General features: G+C 37.9%; 1 protein-coding gene across 4 annotated transcripts in view; it reads left to right on the top strand.

Moving 5' to 3' along the window:
* LOC128983665 (E3 ubiquitin-protein ligase FANCL) overlaps positions 1-20,771 on the top strand; it is a 160,862-nt gene that overhangs the window by 92,170 nt on the left and 47,921 nt on the right. The window lies entirely within an intron of this gene.

Here is a 20,771-nt window from a genome sequence, read left to right as displayed (position 1 = left end):
TTAAACCGAACTTTACCATAGAGTATAAAAAAATGGCCTTTGTAAAGGCCACCAAATATATTATGTTAAACTTATATCTAGTTCATGCTAAATGAGTTACTTTGGGTTGGGTTGTTTTTTGTATAGTATTGTATTGTAGTGGGAGTAGTGTGAGTCCCTGATCTTAGAGGTTCACGGGTTCGATCCTTACTAATCACTAAATGTGTTATTTTTGGTGATGTTGCTTTTTGGTATGGTATAGTTAATTGTTTGTATATGAGTTTTTGAGGTTCATGGGTTCAATCCCTACCAATCATCAAATGTGTTATTTCTGGTCATATGTTGATTTTTACGTGTCTTCTGAGTTGAGTTGTTCTGTGTTTAGTGACGTCACTTGTCTTGGGATCATGTGATCATAGAATGTTCTAGAAACATTACCATAAAAGGAAATGCATTATGGTCACGTGATCATCTTGGAACGTTCAAGAACATTACCATATATGGTCATGTGTTTCGATGATTGTGCAACAGCCCGGTCTTGCGTCAGTCTTCTCTGAGAGGTGGTTGTGAGAGGTGCTATTTTTCGAGTCTTTGAAATTGTGTAGTGCGTTAAAAGGAAGTTTTCAACCATTTATAAGTGTGACGAGGATTTGCGGTGATGGCTAGTGTCAGTGCTACGAAGCGATCGTTTCCTAGTGACAACGAGAGTGATGACGACAGCCTTCCTACACCACCGAAGCGTCGTTGGTTCCAACGTTATAAAGACGATATTGAGGAACAACAAGGTGCTAGGGAAGAACACCGCTTGGATGTTGCCTCGGTCTCTGACGGAGAACATCATGTGTCACCGGTTGTTCAAAGTGCTACCAAGCGGTCGTTTCCTACGGACAACGACAGCGATAACGAGACTCGTCCTACATCACCGAAGCGTCGTCGAGCCCAACATAGTGAGTTGGATATTTCGGAACAACTACAAGGTGCTAGTGAGATGATGGACATTCAAGAGCAGGAAGAAGATGTTTCGGATGTCGTGCAGGTTCCTGTCAGGAGAGCCGATACAAAAACATTAAAATTCTGTGATGTATGTCACCTCAGTATTACTAAGGAAAAACTGGGCCCGTCATACTGGGAGTAGAGCTCACCAAGCGGCGTGGATACAAAAACAGCAACTAAACCGACCATCCGTCATAGTTCAGCCATCCATCATAGTTCGGCCATCCATCATAGTGCAAGTCCCACGTAAGCCTCCGCCGCCACCTAATCTTGAAATCATCCAGTCTAAAACGGCGTTCAGAGGTCGAATGAAGACGTTTGAGATCAATAATGTCAAAGTAAATGGTTACAAAAGTGTTGAAACTTTTATTGAAGATTCCAAAAAACTTATAATTGAAAAGGTTCGTGATGAGGGAACTTCATTGAAAATCCAACTTATCCTTAAGGCAAAGTTCGCTAAAGGGATTACGGAAAAAGTCGAATCTGATTTCGAATTCAAAACGAAAAACATCATCATTTACGAAGATTCTAATCTATCAGATTTGTTAAATGAGGCAAAACAAAAACTATTGACTGAGATGGAAAGTTTTAACCACAAAGGCTCCAATTGGAACATGAAAACGATTGAATGTCTTCTTTTACATATCAACCGACTTAAGCCTTTGAAAGGGTCTAGTTACATAGCCCTGCCAGAAAAAATTCGCTTGAAACGTGCTGTTGTAAACATAAAAAACAATGATCAGCGTTGTTTCATGTGGTGTTGTCTAGCAGCACTCCACCCTCCAAAGGTACACCCGGAGCGGATCGACAGCTACACTGCTTACGTAGATGGATTTCTCAAGTTATTTGATGGGATAGATTTTCCAGTCAAACTGACTGATGTAAAAAAATTTGAAAAGCGTGCAGGATTATCGATCAATGTATACGGTCTTGAAGAAAATAGTGATGTTTTTCCCTTGTGTGTAACAGATGAAGAAAAGCCCGTGCATGTAGACCTGTTGTTGGTTAAAGATGGAACGAACTCACACTACTGTCTAATCAAAAACCTATCTCGTTTAGTTCACAGTCAAGCTACAAAACATAATAGAAAATGCTATATATGCAGACGTTGTCTTCAGCACTTTCATAACGAAGACAATTTGAAGACACATATGGAGGACTGCTCTAGACATGATGCCGTAAAAATAAAGCTCCCTACCGCTGGAAAAAATGACAAAATAAGATTTACAGAACACAATAAATCAATGAAAGTTCCTTATGTCATTTATGCCGATCTGGAGAGCATGCTCCTCCCGATTTCTACTTGTGAACCATCGGGAGTTGATGAAAACGGTGCTAAGAGATCGTACACATACAGCTATCAGAAACACGAAGCTATAAGTTTCTGTTACTATATCTCTGGCAGTGAAAAGCCTCCAACGACATATTTCGGGGAAGATGCTGGACGAAAGTTTGTCGAGGCGTTGAAAAAGGAGGCCGTACAGATAAAACAAATCTACGAAAAGATCATTCCAATGAAACGACTGGAGGAAGAAGAGATACGTAGACATAAAGAAGCGGTAACCTGTCACATCTGCCAGGAACCTCTCAATGAAACTGACAAAGTGAGGGATCACGACCACCTCACCGGTTTGTATCGAGGCCCTGCCCATTCTAAATGTAATTTATTGTTTACTAAGCCCAAATTTATTCCTGTTTTCTTGCACAACCTTTCTGGCTATGACATACATCAGTTCATCAAAGAAATAGGACGACAAGGTGAGAAACTCCAAGTGATTCCGCAAAATGATGAGCGGTATATATCATTCACCGTTCAAGTTAGGGGAGGGTTGGAACTGAGATTCTTGGACTCTTTTAAGTTTTTAAGTGCAAGTTTAGACCAATTGATTAACAATTTAACTACAGATCAGTTGGAGCATACAAAGAGATTTGTCAAATCATCACAGATAGAGTTGGTAACAAGAAAAGGGGTTTATCCCTATGACTTCATGGATAATATAACAAAATATGATATGACAACTCTGCCGGAACTTCATGATTTCAAAAACAAATTAAATAAGTGTGATATATCAGAATCAGATTATGAGCATGCTCAAAAGGTTTGGAATGAGTTCAACATCAAAGATATGAGAGAGTACACATTGTTTTATAACAAGATTGATGTCCTCCAGTTGGCAGACGTTATGGACAATTTCAGAGACGTTTGCCTTCAAACATATAGTCTCGATCCAGCATGGTACTTCACAGCTCCCGGATTAGCCTGGTCGGCGATGCTAAAACTCACTGATGTAGAGCTCCAGTTACTAACCGACCTCGATATGATTCTAATGGTTGAAAAAGGAATTCGTGGAGGTGTTTCGCAGTGTTGCTTGAGACAAGCTCGAGCCAACAACAAGTATATGAGTCAAGGCTTCGATGAGAACAAAGAACCTAGCTACCTGGTGTACTTAGATGCGAATAACCTATATGCTTGGGCTATGTCGCAGGCGATGCCATTCGGTGACTTTAGATGGCGAAAAGATACTGAAATAAATGTTTTAGACATCAGTGATGACGCGGCCACCGGCTACATTCTCGAAGTTGACCTCGAGTATCCCGAAGAAATTCATGACCACCATGCAGACTTTCCACTCGCACCTCACCACATGATTCCACCTGGGTCAAAAATATCCAAACTGGTCACCACTTTATACGATCGATCTAGATACGTTGTACACTACAGAAATTTGAAACAGTATCTGAACCTCGGAATGAAACTAAAAAATATACATCGGGTTCTTGAGTTTTCTCAAAAACCGTGGATGAAACCATACATCGATTTAAACACTAACATGAGGACCAAGGCAAAGAATAAATTCGAAATTGACTTCTACAAGCTTATGAATAACGCGGTATTTGGGAAAACTATGGAAAACCTTCGGAATAGAGTGGACGTTCGTCTGGTAACCGACGAACGACAGGCGGATAAATTCATTGCCAAACCTACATTCAAGAGTAGGAAAATATTTACGGACCATCTTGCAGCTGTGCACATGACCAAAACATCACTTCTTTTCAACAAACCGATTTACGTGGGGGCGGCTATTCTAGATATATCGAAAACCCTTATATACCGTTTCCACTATCAAGTGATGAAGAGCAGATATGGTGATCGGGTCATACTCGCCTATACTGATACCGACTCACTGATTTACATCATACATACAGAAGACTGGTACATGGACATGAAAGAAATGATTGACGAGTTCGACACGAGTGCATATCAAAGCTCCAACCCTTTTGGTATGCCTCGAGTAAACAAAAAGGTTCTCGGAAAAATGAAAGATGAGCTGGAAGGTCTGATCATGGTTGAATACGTTGGACTGAAGTCAAAAATGTATGCTACTAACGTAGAGGAAGGTTTGAATTGTATAAAAACATCTAAAAAGGCTAAAGGAATCAAGAAATCAGTGGTGGAAAATGAAATCACAATAGATGACTATCGCAGATGTTTGAAGACTCTCGAAGATGTGTACAGACAAATCAACAGCATCCGAAGCCACCTGCACGATGTTTATAGTATGACACAATTCAAGAAATCACTTTCGCCAAAGGACGACAAACGGTGTGTTCTTCGAGACGGAATAAAGACGCTACCCTGGGGACATAGAAGAATTCCTACTGAATGTACATAAAAAAATGTAAAAAAACTATTCCTGTAAAATATATTTTTTTTGTGTTTTACACTATTGTTATTTATTGTCCTGGTGTGCACAAGGTTTTTTGTAGCTCTTTCTCATAAAAAGATCCAATTATTTCTTCACCACTTTTATCTTTGATTCTATAGGATATTGGAGGAAAGGTGTCTTGCACTTTGGATATGGTAAATATCTCTCTAGTCCAATTGCGACTGTATTTATCGGCAAACGTATCTTTTTTTGCCACAATCCTCACTCTGTCTCCTAGTTGAAATTTTATTTTTCTAGGTGTATGAGGAATATTGGAGAACCTCTTAAGCAATCTAGGTACGTCCGCCTTAGTAACCTCTGCAGGTTTCATACAAATTGTACGATGGACACTATTGTTGTACTGATGTAACAAGTCTTGAACTATGTCTAACCACCGAAAATAATTTCGAGTCTCGAATATAACCTTCATTTTTTCATTCAACGTACGATTGAACCTCTCAATGATTGCACTCTTTTCCTCATTTTCAGTATGATACATTTTTATGTTGTACGATTGCAAAACTGACTTAAAATCACGGTTAAGAAATTCTTTGCCCTTATCGGTGTGTAACAGTCTGGGAGCGGTGTGACCGTTGACGTCAATTGCTCGCTTCAATATGAGCATAAACGATTCCGCTACTTCTGCACCCCGTTTGGTCATCAACGGCTCTGACCAGGCGAATTTTGAAAAGGTATCAATCACATTCAACATATAATTATAGCCATCATTCTCACTGGCATACTTTCTCATGACAACCAGATCTGCGGCCCACAGATCGTCTATACCTAGGGTAACAATACGTCGTCGAGGAAAGTGCTTGATCACTGGTCTATGTACTTCCTTGGCGGCCATACTGGGCTTAGGAACTTTGACGAAGGCGCCTTTACGCTGACCGCAAATATTGCATGTCGTATTTAAACGCCATTTGTTGTTAACGGTTTTGACATACTCCCCACTGTCTTGAGATGTGGTTTTCCTTTTGCATTTCATACAGTAGATTTCCATTGGCTCTTATATAAGTGGGAAACACTTAAAAATGAGTGAACTGCACAGACACAGAATTCACTTGTCCGACGGTCAGAAGCGTAAGCTACGCATCGCGTTTAAGAAGCGTAGAACTGCTATAATTGGTTTAACTAATGATAGCCTCTCACGTGGAGCGGATCATATACTGCTTAACGAAGCACAACACAAGGCTGTTGAAAAAGCTATCCGGAACAAAACCGGTCTACGTCTGGCTGTGAGCTACGACCAGCTTTTGAAAAACAAAGAGGGTGGTCTTTTGAAAGAGATGTTGGAAATGGTGTGAATCAAAGGTGCCATATGGAAAACGTTTCATATCTCCATTGATACAACATCAGGTGGCACCGATTCTCAAGAACCGATTCGTGCCGTGGTTGAAAAACCTGATCGATAACGAGCTAGATTCAATAATTGAAAAAGACCCCAAGGGAGCCGGCCTTAAGCGATGCATCAACAACAAGCTGGACTCTCTTTTAAAAAACCCGTAAGATCGTTTGAACCTTGTCACTGGGAGAAATAGAGCTTTATGCTAACCAATTAGGTATCCGTGGCTTTCGAGGAGTATTTATGAGACAGATATTACCCGAAGCCCCTATGGAGTTTGAATGTGGAATCTTGAATCTGGGTAATATCGATTCTTCTGGAGCCCATTGGACTTGTTATGTTAAAGACAAAAACAAAAAGTTCTATTTCGATTCGTTTGGAAACGCACCCCCACCACTAGAACTAATAGACTATTTAGGTTCAAACAATCTCTTCTATAATGACATTGCTGTTCAAGAGTATAATGATCCACCTATCTGTGGTCATTTGTGTTTGGAGGTTTTACGTCGAAACTCTAGTGATGAGCCTTGGGATGATATCATAAGAGCTATACGGGATGATAAATACGTATGGAATTGGTGGTGGCAGCGGAAGATTCATGTTCAATAGATTCGGGGACGAGGTGGACTACCAAAGCTCAATTCGTCTACAAATCGAATCACAAACAAAGTCTGAAATTAGGGATCTTGTCAAATCAGGTCTTTCGGAAATGAAGAAAATGATGAGAACACCTAACGACGATTCGAGCCATGTAGCATTAAACAATAGACTTGGTAAAATAGAATCTACGATGAACATCAAGGATAATTTCATTGGTTTTAAAAGCAAACGTTTGGTTAGCGTCTCCAATGCAATTGATAAACATGATGTTGTAAACAAATATCAACTAGATACTGTCAAATCAACGGTGGATAGACTAACAAAAACATTCGATGTTTCGAACCCTGAGGTGGTAAATTTAAACGGACATCGAAGAATAGGAAAAGTCAGCAGATCAAAAGATCTTTATGACGTGATCGTAAGGAAAGAACTAAACGAGTTAAATGAAAAACTGGTTATATTCCAGACAAACCTTAACATGATATTGGGTAATATACACGATGACATTATAAATTTAAAGAGAGCACATAATGGTTATGATATAAGTGACAAAGATGCCGCTAGTGAAAATCCGGGGCAAAGGATGCCAAATGACATTCCATCCAGAACACCCTATCCGCCTCAGTGATGGTAGCAAGTGCCAACTAGCTCTAGTTAGCTTTATGTCGGAGAACTACATAAACAACATGTTAGAACCAGGTAACATATATTTTTGGGACAGCGATATTTATCTGATCTCGACACCTTTTACGATCTCAAGGGGATATTGGACTATTGAAAAACTAAATGAAAAAATCAACGAATATATTACTGCACTGAAACTTAACGTACCTACCAACCAATTTTCAATCAAAAGGGAAAACGATTGTATTGCAATAACAAGTCCATTGAAATTTTATCTCGACGAAAAGGTGGCTTCATTCCTCGGATTCTCAAGTCCTGGAGAGAAACCATTAACCGAACAAAAATCGTTTTACGATGCCAATACGTTTATGCCAATACGTGACAAGGGTGTGAACCCTTTAGACGATGCGTGTAAACAGCACGACATATGGTACAGAGACCACCGGAAGCCCGAAGACAGATGGGTCGCAGATAAAGCGTTACAGAAAGCGGCGTGGGATAGAGTGACGTCTAGCGACGCAGACCTTAACGAGAGGAGCGTAGCCCTCGCGACCACGGGTGCAATGTGGTTGAAACGTAAACTAGGGATGGGTTTAGGTACATCCGCGTGTTCATATCCCTGTAGGAAAAAAATGGGTATATATAAGTGAGCAGCATGGACAACGCTTGGCGAATCTTGTCCCGCGAACCGAAGGCACCGAACGGTGTACTCACCGACGAGCTCGTTATGAAGTTCGATAGGTACCTCAACTGGGACCTGTTGTCAGTTCACTATGATTTCTCCATCGATATGCTACGTATTTACTTCCATCGTGTTGACTGGGGTCCTATTCTGAAGAGGCAAAAATTCAGTGAGAGCTTCCTTCGTGAGATGGCACCAAACTTTGAGCATGCGTGGTTTGCTGTCAGCAAGCACCAAATACTTTCCGAGTCGTTCATACACGACTACGCAAACAAAGTCGATTGGGAATACATTAAAAAGTTCCAGATCGTTTCGCAACAGTTTTTGGATGATCACAAAGCTTACATGGACGAGGAGTTCGATGAGTAATCCTATATATATACCATGTAGTTAAAAAAAATAAAAAAAATTAGCTTATATTTTTTTTTTTGTTCTTGTGTGTTATTAAGTTATTGTAGACAATGGAAGCACTGTACGAACGTTTCTCCACGGGAGTGGTGAAAAGCGAGTACCGAGCTGTTATGCCGATATCCGAGTTGAATTTCAACACACCAAACAATTACACAATCTTCAAACTCGATCACGGAGACACGTTTTACAACTCGGCAATTCAATATCACATCTGCGGCGAGGTAGTAAAAAAATCCAATGGTCAAACATATGATGCGACTGCCACTATAGCCCTGATTGACAATTTCATACCATACCTCTTTACAAGAATCGAACTGAAAAAACACAACACAACAATCGATGTGGTCGATCATCTGGGAATTACAAGCACTATCAAAAGTATTCTAAATTATCCTCAATCGATGAAACCCGCTTTGCAAAACTGTGGGTTCGCATCAAGATACTCGCTTGGTGGTGGCAAGTTCGAAGCGATTGGAACCTTAGCGCATCTCGGGTTAGGGTTCTTTGACCACATGCGATACCCCATGTACAAAGGTGGATTCGAGATTGTATTCACAAGAGCTGAAGATAACGACGCTCTATACCATTGGAAAGGAACCAGTGCCGCAGCTACCGATCCTGAGGACGGCAAAGTAAAAATCACTTCCTTCGTTCTCAGAGTTCCCATAGTGGAATATACGTCAACTAGCAAAATCCAACTAATCGACGGTCTAACAAAACTTAGTGAAAAAGACGAGTTGATCTACAACTATTATCAGTGGCAATGTATTGACAAAAAGGGTGTGTTCGGATCTACGTACACATTCGACATTACAAACGTTTATAGAAACGTATACAACCCTAGATTCGTAATCATGTGCTTTCAAACTAACCGCACGAATGATCAAAAAAAGAACCCAGCCCAATTTGACAGCGAAAATATAAAGAACTTTGCAGTTAAAATAAATGGTCAACGTTACCCTCAAGAACTACAAAACGCTTCAATCCTTGAGGGACGTTGGAGAGTGATTTACGAGCAATTCATGAGATATCGTAAGGTGAATTTCGATGACAGCTCAATGATCATTGACCCAAGCGAGTTTATTTCACACTACCCACTGTGTGTTGTCGACACACATCTTCATCCAATGAATACAGACCGTTCTAGAAGTGACATTCAAATGGAATTCGATTTCACAAACGCAATCGCATCACCATCAGCCGATTCAGGCACTACCGCATATGTCATTGTAGTCTTTGAAAACGCGTTTGCCTACGACATATCAAGGAACATAATCAAGGTAATGTAACTGCGCATTTATATAAGTGAGAGACATGGCACAATTGGTAGATTTGCTTAACGCGTGCCAAGCACCCAAATACACTAAAATCGAAGAGCTGCGTCATGAGCATCCCTACAGAATAGTGGAGTTGCAGCGAGTCGTGACGAGATACGGTCCCTCGGTAACTGCTACTGTCGAAGAAGACCCTTGTGGCAATCTAAGAAAATTGTATCTCCCATGCAGGTACAACAACGTTTTGACAGACCTCATGATTAGAAACTACAACAACGGTGTCAACGAAAAACTTGCTTTGATACCCAAAAGTCAAAGTCATGGTCAGATCGAGTTTACAACAATAAACTAATAGAACAGAAATAAAATACGCAAAATATTAAAACTGAAAAACACAAAAAAATATTTTTTCGCCTCCGAAGGATGCATTGGCGAGGTCCAAACCACACCACATGCTGAGTCGCCGACCTACCTCACTCCACGTGGTCACAGATCCTCTGTTTACATATGACGTCATGGACACACCCCCCTCCTCCCTCCCCCATGCTCGCCTTCTTGCTGAGTCATGCTGAGTCGCTGAGTCTTGCTGAGTTCTTGCTGAGTCGTGCTGAGTCGCCGACCTACCTCACTCCACATGGTCACAAATCCATAACTACATAACTACAGTTGCAGAAAATATTGCTATTTGCACCTTGCATGCAGTGCAGCTGAGCAGCAGACAATAGAACTAGACAGAATAGAACTAGCAATGTCCAACTTCAATGCTGTCTAAATCAGAGGATCAGTCTCTGCCTGTAAAGTCGTCCAAATCAGAGGATCAGTCTCTGCCTGTAAGGTTAGGTTAGGTTAGGCAAAGTGAGGTTACCTACCTCAACCCACGTGGTCTACACTCCTCCCTCCTCTGTCCTAGAACGTACAAAATCACTACTACTCGCGATAACTTGAGTAATTTTTGTTCTATTTCAATGAAATTTGGTTTAAAGGTGTAAGGCAGGATAAACTTGAATGAGTTCGCAAACCGGCATGATCGGACCATAGGAACGGGGTTTTACGGGGGGTTTTATGGCGTAAAAAATGATTTTTTGCATTTTTTACTCTCAAAACAGAAAATTTCCCAATTTCTCTTCAGACCTTTTTAAAGAGCTTAAAAAAAATAATGTAGTATATAAAAGTGTTTTTGAACGGTAATAGATCACAGAGAAAATTTAAAAAATAGTAAATTCAAAATTCCCATGTTATTCTTATGGAGAATATTGTAAAATGTCGTAGTCCCTTGTTAATGGATATATTTTCATCAAACTTGGCAATTTTGTTTATTTCATACTAAGCTATTAGTATTTTACTAAAAAACACACTTAATTAGTTTCCTTGTAGCAGCAAACCTAGGTAAATAACGAGACGTAGGAATTGGCTAACTCAGGAACTCGCTAACTCGGTCGTGTGTCAGAACTGGCTAACTCTGGAACTGGCTAACCGTCTCAGTCAGGAATTGGCTAACTCCGGAAACCGCTAACTCGATTTTGTCTCGCGGCGGAATTCGCTAACTCTGGAAGTCGCTAACCCGGCCGCGCCAACTGCACGGAGCGTTGCCAACCTTGTACGACAAAATAATCGTACACTGCCGTATTTCAAAATGTCAGTGTCAATGAAGATACAATAAATGTTATTGTTTTTTGTTATCAATTCCACTTTTAACAGATAACTAGCTCAAAGTAATTCAAAGACAATTGAAAAATCATGAAAAAGTGTTTATTTATTAAACTGTACAATGGCCAGTTAAATGTTTATGATTTCGATCTTAAAAATTAATGCCATCAGTACAAAAAAAAATAATAGATTATGAAAAATATTGAAAATTCAGTTTAATTGGTACTAAATAATTAGACCCCTATGAAATTAAGCTAAAATACAAGCAAGTTCTCAAACACGGAAAACAGATTTAATCGTAATTTCGTAATAAACCAAAACCATTAACTAATACAGTCATCAACTATCGTTACTTTCATAACTAATTCATAGATTTAAAATCAAATGTTCGTTGTTGAACCGTCCAACTTACTTGTACAAATATGATGACATAGACTAAGTTTTTATCTAGACCTAATAGTTTGAACCAAAGCATTGTAGGCCTACTAGTAAATAGTTGACTAATTCTAAAATGTGTTGGGATTTTTTTAGCAATAATGTTACATGTTTTAAAACCGTTTTTAGATTGTACACCTAACCACCACTAGTAAAAAATAGAAGAAGATATAATATTCATATAATAAAACATGACAGGGTTATTTTAATTCACGATTCTTAATAAACGAATTGACTGATTTTCCTGATTTGAGTGTTGGGTTTCCTTTATATTGCTTTCACAAACTATATAAACGATACCAAGCCATTGCTCGGTTCACCGTTCCGGTACTGAGCTACACAATAGACAATAGCTTTGTTTTTGGATAAGATCAAGTAATTTTAGCTATGGCCACCATTCATAAGAATTGTTGCAAACAAGAACGCCTGGGTCCATTTAGAACCAGCCTGGAGAAAAACTCTAGACTTTAATAAATAGGCCTACTGAAATAAAAAAAAAATAAAAATACATTACCACTACAATGTAATTCTGTAATGACGTTTAACGTGTAAATTTTATTATGATTTATGATTCAATGTTACAAGCCCAGTATATAAAATGCGAACTCAATAATTGTATTTGCAGAAGCTCACAAAATGGTATTTATTCGAATAAAAGAAACAAATGGCGGACTACGAAAATAGATATTTCATAACATGTAATAGATCGAAATTAAATGTGCATTTTTATCTTTTTGCATACCAAAAAGCTACTATTTAAGTAAGAAACCCACATATAACACATACTCCCTTATATTAGTACACTAGCAGAGTACCCGTCCTTCGTACGGGGTTGGTATATAAGTGTAAAATGTTTATTGCAGTCATACTCTAGCTTTGTGTTTGCAATGGGAGACGACACAGTTTGATAAAATTTGGTTCTTGAAGTTTACGGTATGCTATAGTATAACACATTTACCTTTACCATAGCCATAATGCTCTACTACTGCACCTAAACAATATAAAACAAATTATCAAACCTTTGCACAATATCACAAATGATTCATTAAATGGTCATATAGGCCTAAAAATAACTGTAAACAATCCTACTTTGATAGTTCTCATTGCGTATCACAGCTTTTGTTGCTGCTTAGTTCAATTAGCTATTGTCAAAAATTCAAACAAAAAATGGCCTAATCGTGTTGTAGCCTGTTGGTAAACCTTATAACGTTTTAATGCTATTGCATATCATAGAACCAATTTGTTTAGTTGAAACAGCTGACTAAATTCTTTAATTCCTTTTAAATGTGAATACTCATAAGGTTAACATAGGGATCCATAGAGCCACTGGGGTGGAGCCCGGAAGGATTTTTGAGATAAGAATAGGCTTATATGTTAATCGGGAATGTGAGCTATCATCATGCCAAATTTCAGCCAAATCCGTCCAGTAGTTAAAGCGTGATTGAACTTAAAACAAACAAACAAACAAACTTTCACATTTATAATATTAGTATGATTTCTCATCCTTATGGATCAGCTGAAGACAGTTTTATTGTTAGTTCTGTCCGGTGCACTGTCTTTAGAGGTCGTGTTTTGTTTACAATTATTTCTTGTTTTCAGTCATTAAAAACTTCGTTTAACCAAATAAAACGTTCTAACCACAACTAATAACACGTCCCCTAGTTATATAACCAAACAGTAAAGAACAAATCATGAAGTTAACTATCAAATAATAGAAACACAATTTTGTCGACACTAGCGATCAGTGTCACCGGACATGAGCTAGACACGAAAAACGAGCTTCAAAGTTTACAATGGGATGTAAAGTTTACTTGTGTTGGTTAGTCTATGGTAAGACTATAATGCATTTTCCACCCTAATGATCATAAGAATAATGTTAAACATACTTCCAAATATATTTATTTTATCGACTACGTTGTTCTTACTCCTAATTAATTGTAGGATACGACATTATGGTACCGATACGATATAGGTACTACACTTTCGGCAACACTGGCAAAAAATATTCGTGCTTGGCTCCCATTGGACGGCCCGCGAGGCTTCTGATTGGGAGTTAGCGAGTTCCGCCGAGGGACCGAGTTAGCGACTTCCGTACGAGGACGGAATTCGCTAACCCGGCTCTAGAGCGGGTTAGCGGGTTCCGGAGTTAGCCAATTCCGAAACCGAACAAGTTAGCGAGTTCCTCTCATCGACCAAATTTGAAGATAGGGCGTTTAACATGGGGTTAGCGAGTTCCAGAGTTAGCCAATTCCGCGGACCCTAAATAACTTGCGTACAGCCAAAACTAAATATATCAACCAAATTCCGAAAGTAACGCTAAAAGTTTTTATTTTTGCCCTGCAATGGATCTCAAAAGGTTAAATCTTTGGTTTTTAACATGTACACTCCTTCAATTTTATCAGTCCAACATAAATATGTGGTTTACATATTCAGAACAACTATCAATGCATTTCAAGGTCCAGCATTAAGACCTGAAACATAGTTAAAATCACAGGCTGGCGTGAGAAATACTTTGTAAAAGTTCCAAATAGTTCATAAGTGGTGTTCAAGGAATATTTTTCTATACTTTAAATCATTTAAGAGCAGATTATACACAATTTCAATCTTTAAAGGTCATATTTATCTATTAATAAGAGTTTATTGAAATTCTTTAATGCTCGAAAGGCTATATATCAACCAAACTCGCCTTTGGCTCGCTGGGGGCTCCGCCCCCAGGCCCCCTTTTTTGGTTGGGGGTAAATACAAATGGGCCATGGTGCAAGACCTGTAATTGAGCCAAATTTCAGATCTTTAGATAATCTAGAAGTGGGTAAAATTGATTTAGACCGATGCACCTGTAGGAATAACATGGGGGGGGGGAGGATGTAATATTTGGGGGGGGGGGGGTTGTAAATACGATAGGGGGATAAAACCTTTAGTAAACCAGAGTAAATACAAAATATTAATAATATTTGTAAAAAGAATTTACTTAGATTGGGAAAAGTAGCAAAAATCGTAAAAAATTTGATAGAAATTTACCAAATATTAAAAGTAGGGCATTTTTTAAAGTTGAAGGTGTGCGATTTCCGAAAAAAGCTTAAGAGTGCTTTGTAGAAAATTTAATTCCTGACCATGAAAATTCTTCCAAATCTTTTCTAGCTTTTATCGTTTTTTAGCTATAGCTGTTTGAAATAAAACGTGTTTTGTCGTTTTTAGATGTCCGCCATTTTGGATTGTTGGGGGGTGAACATTTTAAAATCGGTCTTTTGCATAATTCACCGTTAATTAAAGATCCAATACTACAATACTACCAAATTTCAAGTCCCTAGCACGTCTCTAAACGAATCAAATGAGCATACCAAGGTCTTAAAATTTCAATGTTATTCTCCGTAAGAATAACATGGGGCTTGTAAAAACATTCAAATTTTGACTTTAAAATTAAGTTTTGGGGTCAAGGAGTAAAGTTACGAAAAAACATGCAGTGAGTAAAATTTAAAGTAAAGTAAGGAGAATACAAAGCAATAATAATGTTTGCAAAAAAAATTATTTAAGTATGAAAAAATAGCGAAAACCGGAAAAAATGTTAAAGAAATTTACACAATTTTGAAAGTAGGGCGTTTTTTGAAGCTGAAGGAGTGCGATTTTCGGAAAACGCCTAAGAGGGTTTTGTAGAAAATTTAATTCCCGTTCATGAAACTTACCGTTTTCGAGCTATAGCCCTTTGAAAAAAACGTGTTATGTCGTTTTCAGAGGTCCGCCATTTTGGATTTTTGGGGGGGTTAAAATTTGAAAATGGGACTTTTGAAAAATTCACCGTTAATTTATGATCCCATGGTACAATACTACGCAAATTTGAAGTCTCTAGCACGTTTCTAAACTGTTCAGACGGGCACACCAAAGTGTCGGCCATTTTTTATGTTATTCCCTATAAGAATAACATGGGGGGGGGGAAACCCTTAATTTCGGGGGGGTTTAAATTTGAAAATGCGACATTTGGAATTTTCCCGGGGGTTTGGGCCCAAGACCTACAAGCGTGCCAAACCAAATTTCAACTCCCTAGCACTTCTAGAAGTGGTCTAGAATTTGTATCCCCTGTGAGTTACACATCCGGCTGTATATAATTTAGAAAACTCCGAAATTAACTCTAAAAGTTTTTTTTTTTTTGCCTTGCAATAGATCTCAATAGGTAAAATCTTTGTTTTTTTTAATATACACTCCTTCAATTAAACCATCCCAACCCAAATATGTGGTTAACAATTGAAAACAATCATCAGTTCAAATCAAGGCCCGACATTTAGACATGAAATGTTGCCAAAATCGCAGTCCAGCATTAGAAATACTTTGTTTAAGTTCCAAATAGTTCATGAGTAGTGTTGAAGGGATATTTTCTATACTTTAAATCATTTAAGAGCAGATTATACACAATTTCAATCTTTAAAGGTCATATGTATCTATTAATAAGAGTTAATGGAAATTTTTTAGTGCTAGAAAGGCTATATATCAACCAAACTCCGAAATTAACTGTAAAAGTTTTTGTTTTTGCCCTGCAATAGATCTCAAAAGGTAAAATCTTTAATTTTTTTAAATTTACACTTCTTCAATTAAACCAGCCCAACCCAAATGCGGTTAAGAGGGTTCCCTACCCCCGCCGAAAAACGGGTTCCCTACCCCCGCCGAAAAACGTCAGAAAACCGCTTCGCGCGGTATCATATAGCGATTCCAGTTTAAACATTTAAATTGTGAACCAAACACCATTTTGTATATAAAGAGTGGTTCTACTAAGTTTGCTTTTTAAAAAATGTCTAAGCTTACGCAATCAAGGGCAACGACTTGTCAAAGTTAGTGAACTTTACAGTTGAATAATAATATCTTTTTATGAAATTATAGATTTTTAATAAAGCAATATTAGTGCGAAATTTAACTAAAAATATCAAGTCACTTTTAGTTTCAAGAAAAGATTATTTTTTGTATGTGCAAAATGAAACCCCGTAAAACCTTGCACGGCGAAAAGTGCTATGATTCTGACGGACTCTAGCGGCCTTTATCGAAACTACTGTTTCGCGGAGGGATACAAATTTTACACATTCTTCATCATTCATAATATTTCCCCGAAGATTTATCCATGACACATAATAAAATTATATTAATTATTAAAAAACCAGTTAAACAGTATAAATAAATATAGCCAAGAACCTGTTGATGATATAAAAACGTTCAGCCATATAGGTTGTAGCATATTTGTGAAACAAAAACGTTTCAAATTAATATTTCATTTGAATAAATTAATCTTAGAACTGGAGCAAATAAGTTCCAAGCTGTAGCGTTTTTCAACCTTGCCAAATGCAAAACCTGTGCGACGCGCTGTGGTGTGATCCTAGGGCGGCAGGCGCGGCGCGGCTGAGGAATTCCCTAGAAATGAGTGAAGGGTTGTAAAACTTTGGGTTCTTTTATTGGTTGTTTGCAATCGGTTTCTCTTTTCCGCCTAGATAGATATTTCGGCATTAGTTGATTGGACGAAGACATCCAGAGTGGTCGTTTTAGTGAACTCGTGTCGTGTGTGTGTTGTGTCTATTAGTGTATTTGATTTGCAATTAGTACGATTGAAAATATCCAGTTTATTAATCATGGGTGGTCCAGTAAAGATCCATTCCCAGCGGACTTTGGAAAATATTCAAAGTCATATGAAATAAGGCGAAAAAATAAAATAATCAAACGTGCACAGTTGCGGTCGAAAACTCCAAAAAGTAGGCACCGACTACTCGTAGGAAACACCAATAAGTCAGATCCACATTATGGCGAAAACGCCCAAAGGCCAGACCTTGGTGAAGATGAGTATAAAATGAAAACCGAGGAGTTCTTGAACAGCTTGAAAAAAACTGAAGAAGAAGTGAAAATAATTTAAGCCAACACGAGACTGTAGCAAGAGTCAACCTTGTGGAGAGAAGAAAGACGCAGGCTTCTAACGGCCTCAAACTTTGCTCAAGTGTGTAAACGACTTCCACATACAAGTTGCGATAAACTTGTCACACGACTGCTTTATAGCAATGAGATTGACGTGCACAGTTTGAGGTACGGTCGAGAGAACGAGGCAGTGGGGCAGTGGCTATCCAGGAGCTAAGAGCAGCTGGAATGGATATTTCCGAGTGCGGCCTCTTCATCGACATGGAATTGCCATACCTTGCTGCAACGCCAGATGGTCTTCTGGGCAAAGATACTGTTGTGGAAATCAAGTGTCCTTCAGTGGCGGGTAACCTCACACCAGATGAAGCTATAGCACAAAATAAGGAGTTTTCAGTAATTTCTGGAGGGAAAACAAGAACAAAATACTAGAGGTGAATCGATCCCACGCATACTTTTACCAGGTGCAAGGCCAGCTCCACATAAAAAAAAAAAATTACTGCATGTTTGTTGTGTGGACACCAAAAGCATGAACCCATGCTCATGTGGCATGAACCCAAGGTCTCAAATTTTGGTAAATTATTCTTTACAAACAAGATCAAATCAAAGATATATTGGGCATAAATAGTAAGTATACCAAGTTTTGAAAATTGTTCTTTAACTGAGGTTCTCCAATCTTGAATGTTTAACATGATACGAAGTGCTTCTTTTTGAAATAATAATATTTGTTCCAAATTTTCATGAGAGGTTGCACCATATAAAATTATGCCAAAGGAGATGTGGGAGTGAATAAAAGCAAAGTAAATTATTTTTAATGTTTCCAAAGGACATAATTTAGACATTTTTCTCAGAGCAAAAATCCCTGATGAAATTTTACGGCCAAGATGTTCAATATGAAGGTTCCAATTCAAATTTTTGTCAAGTACAAGTCCTAGGAATTTAAAATTTTGCAGTTCTTCTAGACATTTTCCTTCCATCAAAATTCTGTGTTGAGCTGGTTTATTACTTTGATATGTTGAGAAAGATATGCACTTTGTCTTATTTATATTAACTAAAAGGTTTAAATTGTTTAAGAAAGTATTTACGTGTGGGAATTGGTTATTTGCTATTGACTCTACTTTTTGATGGGTATTACCAGATACAAGTAAGCTAATGTCATCAGCATATAAACAGACTTTAGCATCATCTAATACATCTGGTAAACCCTTTGTATAACATATGAACAACAGTGGTCCCAGGATTGATCCTTGTGGCACTCCATATTTTAAAATTTCCAATGATGAAGTAAAATTTACCTTATTGTTGTTTGTGACATTAGTTATTTCTACATATTGTTGTCTGTTATTTAAGTACGATTTAAACCAATCTAAAGCTCTTCCCTTGATACCCAAACAAAACAGGATATTTACCAGCTTGGAGTGTGACACACTATCAAAAGCCTTGCTGAGGTCCGTGAAGACCCCAGTAATATTATTTCTCTTATCCACCGAATCTATTACTGATTCAATGAACTGAACACTAGCACTAATCACAGACTTGCCGGATTGAAATCCATGTTGTTCTTTATCTATCAAGTTGTTGGTTTCCAGAAATTCTGTTAGTTTTATACACGTAGCTTTTTCATAGATCTTAGAAAAGGATGGTAGTAAAGATATAGGTCTATAGTTTGAAGGTATAGCGGGGTCTCCCTTTTTAAAGACTGGTTTAATCTTAGAAATCTTTAATTTGTCAGGAAAAATACCTGTAATAAAAGAAGAGTTTACAAGATGACATAACGGATATTTTAGATAGTCAATTGCTGTTTTAATAATAGGCATGGGGATCTCATCATAACCACAAGAAAATTTATTTTTAAAAGACAAAACTATTGATTTGATTTCTTCTAATGATAGTAGAACCCCTCATATCCGGCCACCACGGGACCAAGCCCCTGGCCGGATAACGATTTGGCCGGATAAACCAACCTACTATGAAAATGACAATTCATACCTAATAATAATAGGTAATCAATATATGCAATCAAAAGTATCATTTAATTCTGTTCTGGGATCATTTTTAGAAAAATAAACATGTTTGTAAAAAGGAAAAAAATATTTGTAGGTTAAAGTCATTACTGTAAGTAATGAATGTACAAATATTATGATTCCAGGTAACAAAATGTATTAAATGGAGGTAAAAATGACAATAAATTGTACTTAAAGATCATTAGGACTTAAATGGTACTTGCGCATTTCTACTCAACATTCTTAACCATTTTGTGAAATACAAAAATTAATGTACTCGTACTGTACTGTTCTAAACCCACTTTGGAAATAATCAGACAACTGATCAGAGGTTAGGCCTACTAGCTCAACTGAGCATAGTGACTCAACAAATAATAAATGTATAAACAAACAGATAAATAATGAGAACAATTTATTTTATGACTTGAGCAGTCACAAAGACTAGTGCTTGTATCTAAACGTCTGTAAGGTGTGAGAAAAAAAAATTGATATTGGCTTCCTGGAAGGGGCCGGATAAACAGAGGACCGGTAAAACCAAGGCCGGATATGAGGGGTTCTACTGTGGTTGAGGAAGAAAACTTTGATTTGAGTGGCTCAAAAGGGGTGTTTGGATACTTGTAGCTTTGTTGGGTATGTTTGGGATGACTTCTGTTTCAACCATGTTGGCATAGTACTGGTTTAGGAGTGCACTTACCAACCTGGGATCACTGACGTCTTTGTTTCTATGCTTTAAAGTAATGTTTTGTTGGCGGATTGAACTGCTGCCTACCTCTTTATTTATAATATTCCATGTTGTCTTGCAAACATTGTCTGCATTGCGTATCTTATCACTAAAAAAGTTAGTTTTAGCTCCAGGAATTTGGGATTTTAATTCAGTTTTTTTGTTTTTCAAGGCCAATTTAACATTTTTGTCCCTGGTAAGCCGATTTAAATTACTTAGTCTGTCGATTTCCTGTTTACTCTGAACAATATGTTAGTTCATCCAGCCTGTTTTTTTGGAAGTCTGTCTGCATTTTACCATAGGAAAACACAAGTTAAAATAATACATGAAAACATTGATGAACACATCATACTTATCATTTACAGGAGCGTTATAGACATCATGCCAATTTTCATGAGAAATTAAATGCATAAACTGTGTTTTTTTGTCTTCTGTGAATTTTCTACGAGTGGTGGTGATGGATTTGTTTT

This window comes from Macrosteles quadrilineatus, unplaced genomic scaffold (genome assembly GCF_028750875.1).
Source record: "Macrosteles quadrilineatus isolate MER2022 unplaced genomic scaffold, UCM_ALF_1.0 Scaffold_1__1_contigs__length_201487025, whole genome shotgun sequence".
Taxonomy (NCBI): domain Eukaryota; kingdom Metazoa; phylum Arthropoda; class Insecta; order Hemiptera; family Cicadellidae; genus Macrosteles; species Macrosteles quadrilineatus.
Note: the sequence above shows the minus strand (reverse complement) of the source record. Positions and strands in the feature narration are given on the sequence as shown.